At 40.5% G+C, this 20,393-nt stretch overlaps 7 non-coding genes across 7 annotated transcripts; all 7 read right to left on the bottom strand.

The window, feature by feature from the left end:
* Positions 1–1,279: 1,279 nt before the first annotated feature.
* TRNAS-AGA (transfer RNA serine (anticodon AGA)) lies at positions 1,280–1,361 on the bottom strand. The gene has a single exon. It is a non-coding gene; the product is annotated as a tRNA-Ser (tRNA).
* Positions 1,362–3,949: 2,588 nt separating this feature from the next.
* Positions 3,950–4,021, bottom strand: TRNAH-GUG (transfer RNA histidin (anticodon GUG)). The gene has a single exon. It is a non-coding gene; the product is annotated as a tRNA-His (tRNA).
* Positions 4,022–5,302: 1,281 nt separating this feature from the next.
* On the bottom strand, positions 5,303–5,384 carry TRNAS-AGA (transfer RNA serine (anticodon AGA)). The gene has a single exon. It is a non-coding gene; the product is annotated as a tRNA-Ser (tRNA).
* Positions 5,385–9,325: 3,941 nt separating this feature from the next.
* Positions 9,326–9,407, bottom strand: TRNAS-AGA (transfer RNA serine (anticodon AGA)). The gene has a single exon. It is a non-coding gene; the product is annotated as a tRNA-Ser (tRNA).
* A 3,941-nt stretch (positions 9,408–13,348) lies between these two features.
* On the bottom strand, positions 13,349–13,430 carry TRNAS-AGA (transfer RNA serine (anticodon AGA)). Its single transcript has one exon. It is a non-coding gene; the product is annotated as a tRNA-Ser (tRNA).
* Positions 13,431–17,372: 3,942 nt separating this feature from the next.
* On the bottom strand, positions 17,373–17,454 carry TRNAS-AGA (transfer RNA serine (anticodon AGA)). Its single transcript has one exon. It is a non-coding gene; the product is annotated as a tRNA-Ser (tRNA).
* A 2,588-nt stretch (positions 17,455–20,042) lies between these two features.
* Positions 20,043–20,114, bottom strand: TRNAH-GUG (transfer RNA histidin (anticodon GUG)). Its single transcript has one exon. It is a non-coding gene; the product is annotated as a tRNA-His (tRNA).
* Between the last annotated feature and the right edge of the window lie 279 nt (positions 20,115–20,393).

Raw genomic sequence — 20,393 nt, 5'->3', positions numbered from 1 at the left:
GCTACTTGGGCTCAACAACATACAGTGACATGGAGAATTTATAATTCGGAACACTCAGGGCTGTTCCTGTGATAGGCTGGATGTATTCATTGCTTCCTCATTCCTCATTCAGAGGCTGCGTCTCCTCAGTGGTTGATAGGCTGAAACCGTTTCCTGGCCGCCTGCTTGTGAAATGCCAGGAGTCAAAGATCACACATTACACTTGCGGACCTGTGATGCGACACCAATGCAGAGAAACCCACCTGGCACAGACCTTCTATTCTGTCTATTAGACCTGCATCTTCCCTGCACCTTTCAAGCCATTTGTATGTGAAGCAAGAAAGAGTTAGAGAGTGATCCATCTACACTTTTATAGGGAGGATGTCGCCGTGAGCTCCTCCCAGCTAATCACACGAACAGCAGAAAAGCAAGATAAATACACAGTTGAGGGGTGGGCTGCATGGTTATGTTTTTGAGTAAATATTGAAACTGACCTCAGTGGCTCATTAGCAGAGCTGCGGCTAATGACTGGTGCCAAATCATGATGAAGCAAGCACCATGGCTCGTAGGGGACCCACAACACGCTTTTCTTAGCTCACTGAATTAAAGTATAAACTTCCGCCGTCTGTGAGTGGTAAAGGCTTGTTAATATGGTTCCTTTTCCAATTCAAGTCTGACAACAAGAGGCAGGAACCACGTGGCTTCGGAAGCTCAGGAAAGTAGCCACCAACCACAGAGAAAGAGAGAACTGGCAGTATGAGAGGTGGAGAAAACAGAAGCGGGAGCAAGGAGCTCAAATGAGATTGATGGCGTTTAAATAGAGCGCGTAAAGGAACAGTTACACAGCTAAGAAATGGGAAAGACAGACTAGGGAAAAAAACACAGAAAGAGCCTGTAGATGAAATTCTCTTCCTGGGACAGCAGGTTAAGAGAAATTACACATGGGGAGGTTAAGCATGTAACACGGGGGAGAATAAAAAAGAAAATGCAGTTTTATGAAGTGTGTTTGCCAATCCAGCCAGCACTTTTGTTCTATTTCTCTCTTTGCGTCTTTTATTGGTAAAGTAACTTTCAAGTGCATGCGCAGGTATGAATGAGAGAGCAACCGTATAATAATTTGAAGCGTTTACACCAGTGCTAAAGTAGGAATGAGGTGTAGCAAAGACATGAAAGAGGTAGCGATAACAAATATGTGGAGAGGCAATAGTGACACAAAAATAAGCCACCTATTTATAAAACTGAAATGGAAGAAATACTAAAGGTTAACTTCTGAAATTGTAGCCGATAATAAAAAGCTTCTCGTTGTTGGCAGGATTCGAACCTGCGCGGGGATACCCCAATGGATTTCTAGTCCATCGCCTTAACCACTCGGCCACAACAACTTGCTGTAAGCTGCCTACAAATATTTTGTTTGAAAGTTTTGAAGTTTTCCCACATCAAAGTACTGATATTCTGCAATGCGCTTTTTAAAAACAATGGTTTTTTCATCATGCACGTTCTGTCCTAAAAACAAAAATTGCATGAGTATATCTCTGGATCTGTAAAAGGATACGCTTGCATTCAAACTCTCTTGTGGCACTCAAGTTTTTTGGACCCTGTTGCACTCTGTTTTTGCGCTGCTTTTAGTCTACGACCCATATTACAGAAGTCAACCATCTCTGAGTATTTGGGACTCCTTTGTAAGTGCCTTATCTTTAATCCTTGAAAAGCTCTATAATAAAGGGGTCTGTCAAAGATTGCTTGAATGGAAGATAAAAGAAGGCCCACTTGTCTCACCAAATGCAGTAGAGAAACCTGATGTTTTACTCATGTTATCCTTAGTTCAGTTTTTGTTAGACCTGGCATCCTTAAGGTGGCCTACCAGCAACCTTTTTGCTTTTCACCTCACGTTTTGCTGTATCTTTATGTTGGCCTTAGGACTCTAATCACTTTATCACTACTGTGAGAAAGTGGCTCTGTATATACTGTTCCCAAATAGGTACAGTGTGCACAGAGTCCCCAGTCCCCAGAGGTTTGGCAGAGGCTAAAGTTAGATATAACCTTACTCTCTAAAGTGGTAGCTTGCCGAGCAGTAAGGCAGTATCAGAGTACAGTGTAAAACATTTGTTGTACACACTCAGTCAGCAAATGGTCTCACACACTCAAGAACTGAACTCTAGGCCATTGGTTTGCATACAAAAGATATTGTTGTTTTATTTTAGAACCAACAATAGGTATCAAAATATACTTTCTCAGAATGAGATGCTTTAGTTAAATACTTTGCAATAGGCAATTGACTTTTGCAGGTCATAGTTACAGTTTATTGCAATAGGCAACACAATTTGAATCACAATAATACATTGAGCTCAATGGGAATTTTAAGTTATATGCAATTAATTACTTTCAGGATTACTTTTCTAAATCCAGGACTGGATCCTAGATTCAGTCCTGGGACAGTTCTTGGAAACAAGTGAGTAAATTCGTTTTAGTTACTGTTGTGATTTTTAAGCAATATTTTGCTATTTTAAAAGTTGACACTTAGAAACTTTTGCTGATCAAAATACCAACGTTATCCTATGGAAGGAAATTCACTTAGCAGGTAAGTGGGATTATGGTTACTTTTTCTAGGTCAGTGTTGGATCCTAGATCCAGCACTACTGTACCACCTGTAAGCAGTTGAGAAACTGCGTTTAAGTTATACAGGCGATTTTTAAGGAATATTTACATGTTTGCAAAATCGACACTTAGAAGAAATTTCACAGAAAAACAGTCAATGGTTTCCAATGGAAGAAAATTCAAGTTACGGGTAAAGTACGTTCTCGTTACTTTTGTAATCCAGTGCTGGGCTCCTAGGCTCAGTACTGGGACATCTATCTAAAACAGGTAAACAATTACGTTTTCACAGTTGGTACGATTTTTAAAGAATATTTGTAAGTTTCAAAAATCGACACTTAGAAAATTTTCAGCAAAAAGCAGGCAATGATATCCCATGGAAGGAAATTCGTGTTACTGGTAAGTACGGTTAAAATTACTTTTCAGGGTCAGTACCGAGCTCCAAGATGCAGCACTGAGGTCTCTCCTGATAACAGGTGAGTAAATCAGAATTCGTTGTTCGGCTGATTTTAGATGAATATTTTAAAGTTCCAAAACTCCACACCACTTAGAAGAATTTCCAAGTGAAACCACTCAATGTTAGCCTATGGAAGAAAAGTGAGTTATCGGCTTTTAGGTAAGTACTCGACTGGCAGAGTTATGGTTCTGGGCATAGACTCAGGGGTCTCCCAGGGGAGTCCCAGCCTACTTGCCAAGCCTTAAACTCCCCTTTTATTACATATAATTTATACCTAAGGTAGGCCCTAGGTAGTCCTAGGTGCATGATGCTATGTAAGTAAAAAATAAGCTATGTACTTTGGTGGTTCGCGTGTCCTGTAAGTACCAAACAGTCTATTTCATTTTTCACTACTGTGAGGTCTACCCGTCTCATAGGTTAGCTCTGTGTATTCCCCTATACTTTTAATTTGGTAATTCCATATCGGAGAGGAGTAGCTTTATTTATTTATTGAAAATCCTACTTACTGGTGAGGTTGGATTTAACTTTACTATTTTAGAAATGCCACTTTTAGAGAGTGAACATTTCTCTGCACTTACTGCTCTATTTGCCTGAAACATGGCCCCAATACACGTTTGGATTGGGCTGGGTGACAGCAAAATGTGTGCCTTCCCTCTAGAGAGCCACAACACAGGTCACTCAACTGCACCTGGGGGGTGATCTCCGCTCCCCCTCCACCCCCAATAGGTTCAAGAACGATAATTTATGTAAGTAAATACATTATAGCTACAGCTTATAATCATGCGAGTTTAAATCATTTGTTGTTAGATGGTTTAAATATTTGAAAGGATCTGTTTTTAATAGACATTTTACAAAAACCACTGGTACATTTGCTAATTCTGTAAAATTAACACCCAACTGCCGTGACATTGCCAACCACAATGCCGTGACTCGGATTCGAACCGAGGTTGCTGCGGCCACAACGCAGAGTACTAACCACTATACGATCACGGCGAGCTACTTGGGCTCAACAACATACAGTGACATGGAGAATTTATAATTCGGAACACTCAGGGCTGTTCCTGTGATAGGCTGGATGTATTCATTGCTTCCTCATTCCTCATTCAGAGGCTGCGTCTCCTCAGTGGTTGATAGGCTGAAACCGTTTCCTGGCCGCCTGCTTGTGAAATGCCAGGAGTCAAAGATCACACATTACACTTGCGGACCTGTGATGCGACACCAATGCAGAGAAACCCACCTGGCACAGACCTTCTATTCTGTCTATTAGACCTGCATCTTCCCTGCACCTTTCAAGCCATTTGTATGTGAAGCAAGAAAGAGTTAGAGAGTGATCCATCTACACTTTTATAGGGAGGATGTCACCGTGAGCTCCTCCCAGCTAATCACACGAACAGCAGAAAAGCAAGATAAATACACAGTTGAGGGGTGGGCTGCATGGTTATGTTTTTGAGTAAATATTGAAACTGACCTCAGTGGCTCATTAGCAGAGCTGCGGCTAATGACTGGTGCCAAATCATGATGAAGCAAGCACCATGGCTCTTAGGGGACCCACAACACGCTTTTCTTAGCTCACTGAATTAAAGTATAAACTTCCGCCGTGTGTGAGTGGTAAAGGCTTGTTAATATGGTTCCTTTTCCAATTCAAGTCTGACAACAAGAGGCAGGAACCACGTGGCTTCGGAAGCTCAGGAAAGTAGCCACCAACCACAGAGAAAGAGAGAACTGGCAGTATGAGAGGTGGAGAAAACAGAAGCGGGAGCAAGGAGCTCAAATGAGATTGATGGCGTTTAAATAGAGCGCGTAAAGGAACAGTTACACAGCTAAGAAATGGGAAAGACAGACTAGGGAAAAAAACACAGAAAGAGCCTGTAGATGAAATTCTCTTCCTGGGACAGCAGGTTAAGAGAAATTACACATGGGGAGGTTAAGCATGTAACACGGGGGAGAATAAAAAAGAAAATGCAGTTTTATGAAGTGTGTTTGCCAATCCAGCCAGCACTTTTGTTCTATTTCTCTCTTTGCGTCTTTTATTGGTAAAGTAACTTTCAAGTGCATGCGCAGGTATGAATGAGAGAGCAACCGTATAATAATTTGAAGCGTTTACACCAGTGCTAAAGTAGGAATGAGGTGTAGCAAAGACATGAAAGAGGTAGCGATAACAAATATGTGGAGAGGCAATAGTGACACAAAAATAAGCCACCTATTTATAAAACTGAAATGGAAGAAATACTAAAGGTTAACTTCTGAAATTGTAGCCGATAATAAAAAGCTTCTCGTTGTTGGCAGGATTCGAACCTGCGCGGGGATACCCCAATGGATTTCTAGTCCATCGCCTTAACCACTCGCCCACAACAACTTGCTGTAAGCTGCCTACAAATATTTTGTTTGAAAGTTTTGAAGTTTTCCCACATCAAAGTACTGATATTCTGCAATGCGCTTTTTAAAAACAATGTTTTTTTCATCATGCACGTTCTGTCCTAAAAACAAAAATTGCATGAGTATATCTCTGGATCTGTAAAAGGATACGCTTGCATTCAAACTCTCTTGTGGCACTCAAGTTTTTTGGACCCTGTTGCACTCTGTTTTTGCGCTGCTTTTAGTCTACGACCCATATTACAGAAGTCAACCATCTCTGAGTATTTGGGACTCCTTTGTAAGTGCCTTATCTTTAATCCTTGAAAAGCTCTATAATAAAGGGGTCTGTCAAAGATTGCTTGAATGGAAGATAAAAGAAGGCCCACTTGTCTCACCAAATGCAGTAGAGAAACCTGATGTTTTACTCATGTTATCCTTAGTTCAGTTTTTGTTAGACCTGGCATCCTTAAGGTGGCCTACCAGCAACCTTTTTGCTTTTTACCTCACGTTTTGCTGTATCTTTATGTTGGCCTTAGGACTCTAATCACTTTATCACTACTGTGAGAAAGTGGCTCTGTATATACTGTTCCCAAATAGGTACAGTGTGCACAGAGTCCCCAGTCCCCAGAGGTTTGCCAGAGGCTAAAGTTAGATATAACCTTACTCTCTAAAGTGGTAGCTTGCCGAGCAGTAAGGTAGTATCAGAGTACAGTGTAAAACATTTGTTGTACACACTCAGTCAGCAAATGGTCTCACACACTCAAGAACTGAACTCTAGGCCATTGGTTTGCATACAAAAGATATTGTTGTTTTATTTTAGAACCAACAATAGGTATCAAAATATACTTTCTCAGAATGAGATGCTTTAGTTAAATACTTTGCAATAGGCAATTGACTTTTGCAGGTCATAGTTACAGTTTATTGCAATAGGCAACACAATTTGAATCACAATAATACATTGAGCTCAATGGGAATTTTAAGTTATATGCAATTAATTACTTTCAGGATTACTTTTCTAAATCCAGGACTGGATCCTAGATTCAGTCCTGGGACAGTTCTTGGAAACAAGTGAGTAAATTCGTTTTAGTTACTGTTGTGATTTTTAAGCAATATTTTGCTATTTTAAAAGTTGACACTTAGAAACTTTTGCTGATCAAAATACCAACGTTATCCTATGGAAGGAAATTCACTTAGCAGGTAAGTGGGATTATGGTTACTTTTTCTAGGTCAGTGTTGGATCCTAGATCCAGCACTACTGTACCACCTGTAAGCAGTTGAGAAACTGCGTTTAAGTTATACAGGCGATTTTTAAGGAATATTTACATGTTTGCAAAATCGACACTTAGAAGAAATTTCACAGAAAAACAGTCAATGGTTTCCAATGGAAGAAAATTCAAGTTACGGGTAAAGTACGTTCTCGTTACTTTTGTAATCCAGTGCTGGGCTCCTAGGCTCAGTACTGGGACATCTATCTAAAACAGGTAAACAATTACGTTTTCACAGTTGGTACGATTTTTAAAGAATATTTGTAAGTTTCAAAAATCGACACTTAGAAAATTTTCAGCAAAAAGCAGGCAATGATATCCCATGGAAGGAAATTCGTGTTACTGGTAAGTACGGTTAAAATTACTTTTCAGGGTCAGTACTGAGCTCCAAGATGCAGCACTGAGGTCTCTCCTGATAACAGGTGAGTAAATCAGAATTCGTTGTTCGGCTGATTTTAGATGAATATTTTAAAGTTCCAAAACTCCACACCACTTAGAAGAATTTCCAAGTGCAACCACTCAATGTTAGCCTATGGAAGAAAAGTGAGTTATCGGCTTTTAGGTAAGTACTCGACTGGCAGAGTTATGGTTCTGGGCATAGACTCAGGGGTCTCCCAGGGGAGTCCCAGCCTACTTGCCAAGCCTTAAACTCCCCTTTTATTACATATAATTTACACCTAAGGTAGGCCCTAGGTAGTCCTAGGTGCATGATGCTATGTAAGTAAAAAATAAGCTATGTACTTTGGTGGTTCGCGTGTCCTGTAAGTACCAAACAGTCTATTTCATTTTTCACTACTGTGAGGTCTACCCCTCTCATAGGTTAGCTCTGTGTATTCCCCTATACTTTTAATTTGGTAATTCCATATCGGAGAGGAGTAGCTTTATTTATTTATTGAAAATCCTACTTACTGGTGAGGTTGGATTTAACTTTACTATTTTAGAAATGCCACTTTTAGAGAGTGAACATTTCTCTGCACTTACTGCTCTATTTGCCTGAAACCTGGCCCCAATACACGTCTGGATTGGGCTGGGTGACAGCAAAATGTGTGCCTTCCCTCTAGAGAGCCACAACACAGGTCACTCAACTGCACCTGGGGGGTGATCTCCGCTCCCCCTCCACCCCCAATAGGTTCAAGAATGATAATTTATGTAAGTAAATACATTATAGCTACAGCTTATAATCATGCGAGTTTAAATCATTTGTTGTTAGATGGTTTAAATATTTGAAAGGATCTGTTTTTAATAGACATTTTACAAAAACCACTGGTACATTTGCTAATTCTGTAAAATTAACAACCTACTGCCGTGACATTGCCAACCACAATGCTGTGACTCGGATTCGAACCGAGGTTGCTGCGGCCACAACGCAGAGTACTAACCACTATACGATCACGGCGAGCTACTTGGGCTCAACAACATACAGTGACATGGAGAATTTATAATTCGGAACACTCAGGGCTGTTCCTGTGATAGGCTGGATGTATTCATTGCTTCCTCATTCCTCATTCAGAGGCTGCGTCTCCTCAGTGGTTGATAGGCTGAAACCGTTTCCTGGCCGCCTGCTTGTGAAATGCCAGGAGTCAAAGATCACACATTACACTTGCGGACCTGTGATGCGACACCAATGCAGAGAAACCCACCTGGCACAGACCTTCTATTCTGTCTATTAGACCTGCATCTTCCCTGCACCTTTCAAGCCATTTGTATGTGAAGCAAGAAAGAGTTAGAGAGTGATCCATCTACACTTTTATAGGGAGGATGTCACCGTGAGCTCCTCCCAGCTAATCACACGAACAGCAGAAAAGCAAGATAAATACACAGTTGAGGGGTGGGCTGCATGGTTATGTTTTTGAGTAAATATTGAAACTGACCTCAGTGGCTCATTAGCAGAGCTGCGGCTAATGACTGGTGCCAAATCATGATGAAGCAAGCACCATGGCTCTTAGGGGACCCACAACACGCTTTTCTTAGCTCACTGAATTAAAGTATAAACTTCCGCCGTGTGTGAGTGGTAAAGGCTTGTTAATATGGTTCCTTTTCCAATTCAAGTCTGACAACAAGAGGCAGGAACCACGTGGCTTCGGAAGCTCAGGAAAGTAGCCACCAACCACAGAGAAAGAGAGAACTGGCAGTATGAGAGGTGGAGAAAACAGAAGCGGGAGCAAGGAGCTCAAATGAGATTGATGGCGTTTAAATAGAGCGCGTAAAGGAACAGTTACACAGCTAAGAAATGGGAAAGACAGACTAGGGAAAAAAACACAGAAAGAGCCTGTAGATGAAATTCTCTTCCTGGGACAGCAGGTTAAGAGAAATTACACATGGGGAGGTTAAGCATGTAACACGGGGGAGAATAAAAAAGAAAATGCAGTTTTATGAAGTGTGTTTGCCAATCCAGCCAGCACTTTTGTTCTATTTCTCTCTTTGCGTCTTTTATTGGTAAAGTAACTTTCAAGTGCATGCGCAGGTATGAATGAGAGAGCAACCGTATAATAATTTGAAGCGTTTACACCAGTGCTAAAGTAGGAATGAGGTGTAGCAAAGACATGAAAGAGGTAGCGATAACAAATATGTGGAGAGGCAATAGTGACACAAAAATAAGCCACCTATTTATAAAACTGAAATGGAAGAAATACTAAAGGTTAACTTCTGAAATTGTAGCCGATAATAAAAAGCTTCTCGTTGTTGGCAGGATTCGAACCTGCGCGGGGATACCCCAATGGATTTCTAGTCCATCGCCTTAACCACTCGCCCACAACAACTTGCTGTAAGCTGCCTACAAATATTTTGTTTGAAAGTTTTGAAGTTTTCCCACATCAAAGTACTGATATTCTGCAATGCGCTTTTTAAAAACAATGTTTTTTTCATCATGCACGTTCTGTCCTAAAAACAAAAATTGCATGAGTATATCTCTGGATCTGTAAAAGGATACGCTTGCATTCAAACTCTCTTGTGGCACTCAAGTTTTTTGGACCCTGTTGCACTCTGTTTTTGCGCTGCTTTTAGTCTACGACCCATATTACAGAAGTCAACCATCTCTGAGTATTTGGGACTCCTTTGTAAGTGCCTTATCTTTAATCCTTGAAAAGCTCTATAATAAAGGGGTCTGTCAAAGATTGCTTGAATGGAAGATAAAAGAAGGCCCACTTGTCTCACCAAATGCAGTAGAGAAACCTGATGTTTTACTCATGTTATCCTTAGTTCAGTTTTTGTTAGACCTGGCATCCTTAAGGTGGCCTACCAGCAACCTTTTTGCTTTTTACCTCACGTTTTGCTGTATCTTTATGTTGGCCTTAGGACTCTAATCACTTTATCACTACTGTGAGAAAGTGGCTCTGTATATACTGTTCCCAAATAGGTACAGTGTGCACAGAGTCCCCAGTCCCCAGAGGTTTGCCAGAGGCTAAAGTTAGATATAACCTTACTCTCTAAAGTGGTAGCTTGCCGAGCAGTAAGGTAGTATCAGAGTACAGTGTAAAACATTTGTTGTACACACTCAGTCAGCAAATGGTCTCACACACTCAAGAACTGAACTCTAGGCCATTGGTTTGCATACAAAAGATATTGTTGTTTTATTTTAGAACCAACAATAGGTATCAAAATATACTTTCTCAGAATGAGATGCTTTAGTTAAATACTTTGCAATAGGCAATTGACTTTTGCAGGTCATAGTTACAGTTTATTGCAATAGGCAACACAATTTGAATCACAATAATACATTGAGCTCAATGGGAATTTTAAGTTATATGCAATTAATTACTTTCAGGATTACTTTTCTAAATCCAGGACTGGATCCTAGATTCAGTCCTGGGACAGTTCTTGGAAACAAGTGAGTAAATTCGTTTTAGTTACTGTTGTGATTTTTAAGCAATATTTTGCTATTTTAAAAGTTGACACTTAGAAACTTTTGCTGATCAAAATACCAACGTTATCCTATGGAAGGAAATTCACTTAGCAGGTAAGTGGGATTATGGTTACTTTTTCTAGGTCAGTGTTGGATCCTAGATCCAGCACTACTGTACCACCTGTAAGCAGTTGAGAAACTGCGTTTAAGTTATACAGGCGATTTTTAAGGAATATTTACATGTTTGCAAAATCGACACTTAGAAGAAATTTCACAGAAAAACAGTCAATGGTTTCCAATGGAAGAAAATTCAAGTTACGGGTAAAGCACGTTCTCGTTACTTTTGTAATCCAGTGCTGGGCTCCTAGGCTCAGTACTGGGACATCTATCTAAAACAGGTAAACAATTACGTTTTCACAGTTGGTACGATTTTTAAAGAATATTTGTAAGTTTCAAAAATCGACACTTAGAAAATTTTCAGCAAAAAGCAGGCAATGATATCCCATGGAAGGAAATTCGTGTTACTGGTAAGTACGGTTAAAATTACTTTTCAGGGTCAGTACTGAGCTCCAAGATGCAGCACTGAGGTCTCTCCTGATAACAGGTGAGTAAATCAGAATTCGTTGTTCGGCTGATTTTAGATGAATATTTTAAAGTTCCAAAACTCCACACCACTTAGAAGAATTTCCAAGTGCAACCACTCAATGTTAGCCTATGGAAGAAAAGTGAGTTATCGGCTTTTAGGTAAGTACTCGACTGGCAGAGTTATGGTTCTGGGCATAGACTCAGGGGTCTCCCAGGGGAGTCCCAGCCTACTTGCCAAGCCTTAAACTCCCCTTTTATTACATATAATTTACACCTAAGGTAGGCCCTAGGTAGTCCTAGGTGCATGATGCTATGTAAGTAAAAAATAAGCTATGTACTTTGGTGGTTCGCGTGTCCTGTAAGTACCAAACAGTCTATTTCATTTTTCACTACTGTGAGGTCTACCCCTCTCATAGGTTAGCTCTGTGTATTCCCCTATACTTTTAATTTGGTAATTCCATATCGGAGAGGAGTAGCTTTATTTATTTATTGAAAATCCTACTTACTGGTGAGGTTGGATTTAACTTTACTATTTTAGAAATGCCACTTTTAGAGAGTGAACATTTCTCTGCACTTACTGCTCTATTTGCCTGAAACCTGGCCCCAATACACGTCTGGATTGGGCTGGGTGACAGCAAAATGTGTGCCTTCCCTCTAGAGAGCCACAACACAGGTCACTCAACTGCACCTGGGGGGTGATCTCCGCTCCCCCTCCACCCCCAATAGGTTCAAGAATGATAATTTATGTAAGTAAATACATTATAGCTACAGCTTATAATCATGCGAGTTTAAATCATTTGTTGTTAGATGGTTTAAATATTTGAAAGGATCTGTTTTTAATAGACATTTTACAAAAACCACTGGTACATTTGCTAATTCTGTAAAATTAACAACCTACTGCCGTGACATTGCCAACCACAATGCTGTGACTCGGATTCGAACCGAGGTTGCTGCGGCCACAACGCAGAGTACTAACCACTATACGATCACGGCGAGCTACTTGGGCTCAACAACATACAGTGACATGGAGAATTTATAATTCGGAACACTCAGGGCTGTTCCTGTGATAGTCTGGATGTATTCATTGCTTCCTCATTCCTCATTCAGAGGCTGCGTCTCCTCAGTGGTTGATAGGCTGAAACCGTTTCCTGGCCGCCTGCTTGTGAAATGCCAGGAGTCAAAGATCACACATTACACTTGCGGACCTGTGATGGGACACCAATGCAGAGAAACCCACCTGGCACAGACCTTCTATTCTGTCTATTAGACCTGCATCTTCCCTGCACCTTTCAAGCCATTTGTATGTGAAGCAAGAAAGAGTTAGAGAGTGATCCATCTACACTTTTATAGGGAGGATGTCGCCGTGAGCTCCTCCCAGCTAATCACACGAACAGCAGAAAAGCAAGATAAATACACAGTTGAGGGGTGGGCTGCATGGTTATGTTTTTGAGTAAATATTGAAACTGACCTCAGTGGCTCATTAGCAGAGCTGCGGCTAATGACTGGTGCCAAATCATGATGAAGCAAGCACCATGGCTCGTAGGGGACCCACAACACGCTTTTCTTAGCTCACTGAATTAAAGTATAAACTTCCGCCGTGTGTGAGTGGTAAAGGCTTGTTAATATAGTTCCTTTTCCAATTCAAGTCTGACAACAAGAGGCAGGAACCACGTGGCTTCGGAAGCTCAGGAAAGTAGCCACCAACCACAGAGAAAGAGAGAACTGGCAGTATGAGAGGTGGAGAAAACAGAAGCGGGAGCAAGGAGCTCAAATGAGATTGATGGCGTTTAAATAGAGCGCGTAAAGGAACAGTTACACAGCTAAGAAATGGGAAAGACAGACTAGGGAAAAAAACACAGAAAGAGCCTGTAGATGAAATTCTCTTCCTGGGACAGCAGGTTAAGAGAAATTACACATGGGGAGGTTAAGCATGTAACACGGGGGAGAATAAAAAAGAAAATGCAGTTTTATGAAGTGTGTTTGCCAATCCAGCCAGCACTTTTGTTCTATTTCTCTCTTTGCGTCTTTTATTGGTAAAGTAACTTTCAAGTGCATGCGCAGGTATGAATGAGAGAGCAACGGTATAATAATTTGAAGCGTTTACACCAGTGCTAAAGTAGGAATGAGGTGTAGCAAAGACATGAAAGAGGTAGCGATAACAAATATGTGGAGAGGCAATAGTGACACAAAAATAAGCCACCTATTTATAAAACTGAAATGGAAGAAATACTAAAGGTTAACTTCTGAAATTGTAGCCGATAATAAAAAGATTCTCGTTGTTGGCAGGATTCGAACCTGCGCGGGGATACCCCAATGGATTTCTAGTCCATCGCCTTAACCACTCGGCCACAACAACTTGCTGTAAGCTGCCTACAAATATTTTGTTTGAAAGTTTTGAAGTTTTCCCACATCAAAGTACTGATATTCTGCAATGCGCTTTTTAAAAACAATGTTTTTTTCATCATGCACGTTCTGTCCTAAAAATAAAAATTGCATGAGTATATCTTTGGATCTGTAAAAGGATACACTTGCATTCAAACTCTCTTGTGGCACTCAAGTTTTTTGGACCCTGTTGCACTCTGTTTTTGTGCTGCTTTTAGTCTACGACCCATATTACAGAAGTCAACCATCTCTGATTATTTGGGACTCCTTTGTAAGTGCCTTATCTTTAATCCTTGAAAAGCTCTATAATAAAGGGGTCTGTCAAAGATTGCTTGAATGGAAGATAAAAGAAGGCCCACTTGTCTCACCAAATGCAGTAGAGAAACCTGATGTTTTACTCATGTTATCCTTAGTTCAGTTTTTGTTAGACCTGGCATCCTTAAGGTGGCCTACCAGCAACCTTTTTGCTTTTCACCTCACGTTTTGCTGTATCTTTATGTTGGCCGTAGGACTCTAATCACTTTATCACTACTGTGAGAAAGTGGCTCTGTATATACTGTTCCCAAATAGGTACAGTGTGCACAGAGTCCCCAGTCCCCAGAGGTTTGGCAGAGGCTAAAGTTAGATATAACCTTACTCTCTAAAGTGGTAGCTTGCCGAGCAGTAAGGCAGTATCAGAGTACAGTGTAAAACATTTGTTGTACACACTCAGTCAGCAAATGGTCTCACACACTCAAGAACTGAACTCTAGGCCATTGGTTTGCATACAAAAGATATTGTTGTTTTATTTTAGAAAGAACAATAGGTATCAAAATATACTTTCTCAGAATGAGATGCTTTAGTTAAATACTTTGCAATAGGCAATTGACTTTTGCAGGTCATAGTTACAGTTTATTGCAATAGGCAACACAATTTGAATCACAATAATACATTGAGCTCAATGGGAATTTTAAGTTATATGCAATTAATTACTTTCAGGATTACTTTTCTAAATCCAGGACTGGATCCTAGATTCAGTCCTGGGACAGTTCTTGGAAACAAGTGAGTAAATTCGTTTTAGTTACTGTTGTGATTTTTAAGCAATATTTTGCTATTTTAAAAGTTGACACTTAGAAACTTTTGCTGATCAAATTACCAATGTTATCCTATGGAAGGAAATTCACTTAGCAGGTAAGTGGGGTTATGGTTACGTTTTCTAGGTCAGTGTTGGATCCTAGATCCAGCACTACTGTACCACCTGTAAGCAGTTGAGAAACTGCGTTTAAGTTATACAGGCGATTTTTAAGGAATATTTACATGTTTGCAAAATCGACACTTAGAAGAAATTTCACAGAAAAACAGTCAATGGTTTCCTATGGAAGAAAATTCAAGTTACGGGTAAAGTACGTTCTCGTTACTTTTGTAATCCAGTGCTGGGCTCCTAGGCTCAGTACTGGGACATCTATCTAAAACAGGTAAACAATTACGTTTTCACAGTTGGTACGATTTTTAAAGAATATTTGTAAGTTTCAAAAATCGACACTTAGAAAATTTTCAGCAAAAAGCAGGCAATGATATCCCATGGAAGGAAATTCGTGTTACTGGTAAGTACGGTTAAAATTACTTTTCAGGGTCAGTACTGAGCTCCAAGATGCAGCACTGAGGTCTCTCCTGATAACAGGTGAGTAAATCAGAATTCGTTGTTCGGCTGATTTTAGATGAATATTTTAAAGTTCCAAAACTCCACACCACTTAGAAGAATTTCCAAGTGAAACCACTCAATGTTAGCCTATGGAAGAAAAGTGAGTTATCGGCATTTAGGTAAGTACTCGACTGGCAGAGTTATGGTTCTGGGCATAGACTCAGGGGTCTCCCAGGGGAGTCCCAGCCTACTTGCCAAGCCTTAAACTCCCCTTTTATTACATATAATTTACACCTAAGGTAGGCCCTAGGTAGTCCTAGGTGCATGATGCTATATAAGTAAAAAATAAGATATGCACTTTGGTGGTTCGCGTGTCCTGTAAGTACCAAACAGTCTATTTCATTTTTCACTACTGTGAGGTCTACCCCTCTCATAGGTTAGCTCTGTGTATTCCCCTATACTTTTTATTTGGTAATTCCATATCGGAGAGGAGTAGCTTTATTTATTTATTAAAAATCCTACTTACTGGTGAGGTTGGATTTAACTTTACTATTTTAGAAATGCCACTTTTAGAGAGTGAACATGTCTCTGCACTTACTGCTCTATTTGCCTGAAACCTCGCCCCAATACACGTCTGGATTGGGCTGGGTGACAGCAAAATTTGTGCCTTCCCTCTAGAGAGCCACAACACAGGTCACTCAACTGCACCTGGGGGGTGAGCTCCGCTTCCCCTCCACCCCCAATAGGTTCAAGAACGATAATTTATGTAAGTAAATACATTATAGCTACAGCTTATAATCATGCGAGTTTAAATCATTTGTTGTTAGATGGTTTAAATATTTGAAAGGATCTGTTTTTAATAGACATTTTACAAAAACCACTGGTACATTTGCTAATTCTGTAAAATTAACACCCAACTGCCGTGACATTGCCAACCACAATGCTGTGACTCGGATTCGAACCGAGGTTGCTGCGGCCACAACGCAGAGTACTAACCACTATACGATCACGGCGAGCTACTTGGGCTCAACGACATACAGTGACATGGAGAATTTATAATTCGGAACACTCAGGGCTGTTCCTGTGATAGTCTGGATGTATTCATTGCTTCCTCATTCCTCATTCAGAGGCTGCGTCTCCTCAGTGGTTGATAGGCTGAAACCGTTTCCTGGCCGCCTGCTTGTGAAATGCCAGGAGTCAAAGATCACACATTACACTTGCGGACCTGTGATGGGACACCAATGCAGAGAAACCCACCTGGCACAGACCTTCTATTCTGTCTATTAGACCTGCATCTTCCCTGCACCTTTCAAGCCATTTGTATGTGAAGCAAGAAAGAGTTAGAGAGTGATCCATCTACACTTTTATAGGGAGGATGTCGCCGTGAGCTCCTCCCAGCTAATCACACGAACAGCAGAAAAGCAAGATAAATACACAGTTGAGGGGTGGGCTGCATGGTTATGTTTTTGAGTAAATATTGAAACTGACCTCAGTGGCTCATTAGCAGAGCTGCGGCTAATGACTGGTGCCAAATCATGATGAAGCAAGCACCATGGCTCGTAGGGGACCCACAACACGCTTTTCTTAGCTCACTGAATTAAAGTATAAACTTCCGCCGTGTGTGAGTGGTAAAGGCTTGTTAATATAGTTCCTTTTCCAATTCAAGTCTGACAACAAGAGGCAGGAACCACGTGGCTTCGGAAGCTCAGGAAAGTAGCCACCAACCACAGAGAAAGAGAGAACTGGCAGTATGAGAGGTGGAGAAAACAGAAGCGGGAGCAAGGAGCTCAAATGAGATTGATGGCGTTTAAATAGAGCGCGTAAAGGAACAGTTACACAGCTAAGAAATGGGAAAGACAGACTAGGGAAAAAAACACAGAAAGAGCCTGTAGATGAAATTCTCTTCCTGGGACAGCAGGTTAAGAGAAATTACACATGGGGAGGTTAAGCATGTAACACGGGGGAGAATAAAAAAAGAAAATGCAGTTTTATGAAGTGTGTTTGCCAATCCAGCCAGCACTTTTGTTCTATTTCTCTCTTTGCGTCTTTTATTGGTAAAGTAACTTTCAAGTGCATGCGCAGGTATGAATGAGAGAGCAACGGTATAATAATTTGAAGCGTTTACACCAGTGCTAAAGTAGGAATGAGGTGTAGCAAAGACATGAAAGAGGTAGCGATAACAAATATGTGGAGAGGCAATAGTGACACAAAAATAAGCCACCTATTTATAAAACTGAAATGGAAGAAATACTAAAGGTTAACTTCTGAAATTGTAGCCGATAATAAAAAGATTCTCGTTGTTGGCAGGATTCGAACCTGCGCGGGGATACCCCAATGGATTTCTAGTCCATCGCCTTAACCACTCGCCCACAACAACTTGCTGTAAGCTGCCTACAAATATTTTGTTTGAAAGTTTTGAAGTTTTCCCACATCAAAGTACTGATATTCTGCAATGCGCTTTTTAAAAACAATGTTTTTTTCATCATGCACGTTCTGTCCTAAAAATAAAAATTGCATGAGTATATCTCTGGATCTGTAAAAGGATACACTTGCATTCAAACTCTCTTGTGGCACTCAAGTTTTTTGGACCCTGTTGCACTCTGTTTTTGTGCTGCTTTTAGTCTACGACCCATATTACAGAAGTCAACCATCTCTGATTATTTGGGACTCCTTTGTAAGTGCCTTATCTTTAATCTTTGAAAAGCTCTATAATAAAGGGGTCTGTCAAAGATTGCTTGAATGGAAGATAAAAGAAGGCCCACTTGTCTCACCAAATGCAGTAGAGAAACCTGATGTTTTACTCATGTTATCCTTAGTTCAGTTTTTGTTAGACCTGGCATCCTTAAGGTGGCCTACCAGCAACCTTTTTGCTTTTCACCTCACGTTTTGCTGTATCTTTATGTTGGCCGTAGGACTCTAATCACTTTATCACTACTGTGAGAAAGTGGCTCTGTATATACTGTTCCCAAATAGGTACAGTGTGCACAGAGTCCCCAGTCCCCAGAGGTTTGGCAGAGGCTAAAGTTAGATATAACCTTACTCTCTAAAGTGGTAGCTTGCCGAGCAGTAAGGCAGTATCAGAGTACAGTGTAAAACATTTGTTGTACACACTCAGTCAGCAAATGGTCTCACACACTCAAGAACTGAACTCTAGGCCATTGGTTTGCATATAAAAGATATTGTTGTTTTATTTTAGAACCAACAATAGGTATCAAAATATACTTTCTCAGAATGAGATGCTTTAGTTAAATACTTTGCAATAGGCAATTGACTTTTGCAGGTCATAGTTACAGTTTATTGCAATAGGCAACACAATTTGAATCACAATAATACATTGAGCTCAATGGGAATTTTAAGTTATATGCAATTAATTACTTTCAGGATTACTTTTCTAAATCCAGGACTGGATCCTAGATTCAGTCCTGGGACAGTTCTTGGAAACAAGTGAGTAAATTCGTTTTAGTTACTGTTGTGATTTTTAAGCAATATTTTGCTATTTTAAAAGTTGACACTTAGAAACTTTTGCTGATCAAATTACCAATGTTATCCTATGGAAGGAAATTCACTTAGCAGGTAAGTGGGGTTATGGTTACGTTTTCTAGGTCAGTGTTGGATCCTAGATCCAGCACTACTGTACCACCTGTAAGCAGTTGAGAAACTGCGTTTAAGTTATACAGGCGATTTTTAAGGAATATTTACATGTTTGCAAAATCGACACTTAGAAGAAATTTCACAGAAAAACAGTCAATGGTTTCCTATGGAAGAAAATTCAAGTTACGGGTAAAGTACGTTCTCGTTACTTTTGTAATCCAGTGCTGGGCTCCTAGGCTCAGTACTGGGACATCTATCTAAAACAGGTAAACAATTACGTTTTCACAGTTGGTACGATTTTTAAAGAATATTTGTAAGTTTCAAAAATCGACACTTAGAAAATTTTCAGCAAAAAGCAGGCAATGATATCCCATGGAAGGAAATTCGTGTTACTGGTAAGTACGGTTAAAATTACTTTTCAGGGTCAGTACTGAGCTCCAAGATGCAGCACTGAGGTCTCTCCTGATAACAGGTGAGTAAATCAGAATTCGTTGTTCGGCTGATTTTAGATGAATATTTTAAAGTTCCAAAACTCCACACCACTTAGAAGAATTTCCAAGTGAAACCACTCAATGTTAGCCTATGGAAGAAAAGTGAGTTATCGGCTTTTAGGTAAGTACTCGACTGGCAGAGTTATGGTTCTGGGCATAGACTCAGGGGTCTCCCAGGGGAGTCCCAGCCTACTTGCCAAGCCTTAAACTCCCCTTTTATTACATATAATTTACACCTAAGGTAGGCCCTAGGTAGTCCTAGGTGCATGATGCTATGTAAGTAAAAAATAAGATATGTACTTTGGTGGTTCGCGTGTCCTGTAAGTACCAAACAGTCTATTTCATTTTTCACTACTGTGAGGTCTACCCCTCTCATAGGTTAGCTCTGTGTATTCCCCTATACTTTTTATTTGGTTATTCCATATCGGAGAGGAGTAGCTTTATTTATTTATTGAAAATCCTACTTACTGGTGAGGTTGGATTTAACTTTACTATTTTAGAAATGCCACTTTTAGAGAGTGAACATGTCTCTGCACTTACTGCTCTAATTGCCTGAAACCTGGCCCCAATACACGTCTGGATTGGGCTGGGTGACAGCAAAATTTGTGCCTTCCCTCTAGAGAGCCACAACACAGGTCACTCAACTGCACCTGGGGGGTGAGCTCCGCTCCCCCTCCACCCCCAATAGGTTCAAGAACGATAATTTATGTAAGTAAATACATTATATCTACAGCTTATAATCATGCGAGTTTAAATCATTTGTTGTTAGATGGTTTAAATATTTGAAAGGATCTGTTTTTAATAGACATTTTACAAAAACCACTGGTACATTTGCTAATTCTGTAAAATTAACACCCAACTGCCGTGACATTGCCAACCACAATGCCGTGACTCGGATTCGAACCGAGGTTGCTGCGGCCACAACGCAGAGTACTAACCACTATACGATCACGGCGAGCTACTTGGGCTCAACGACATACAGTGACATGGAGAATTTATAATTCGGAACACTCAGGGCTGTTCCTGTGATAGGCTGGATGTATTCATTGCTTCCTCATTCCTCATTCAGAGGCTGCGTCTCCTCAGTGGTTGATAGGCTGAAACCGTTTCCTGGCCGCCTGCTTGTGAAATGCCAGGAGTCAAAGATCACACATTACACTTGCGGACCTGTGATGGGACACCAATGCAGAGAAACCCACCTGGCACAGACCTTCTATTCTGTCTATTAGACCTG

The sequence above is a fragment of the Triturus cristatus genome, chromosome 12 (assembly GCF_964204655.1).
Source record: "Triturus cristatus chromosome 12, aTriCri1.1, whole genome shotgun sequence".
Taxonomy (NCBI): domain Eukaryota; kingdom Metazoa; phylum Chordata; class Amphibia; order Caudata; family Salamandridae; genus Triturus; species Triturus cristatus.
The sequence above is the reverse complement of the archived record's forward strand: the minus strand, read 5'-3'. Positions and strand labels throughout refer to the sequence as shown.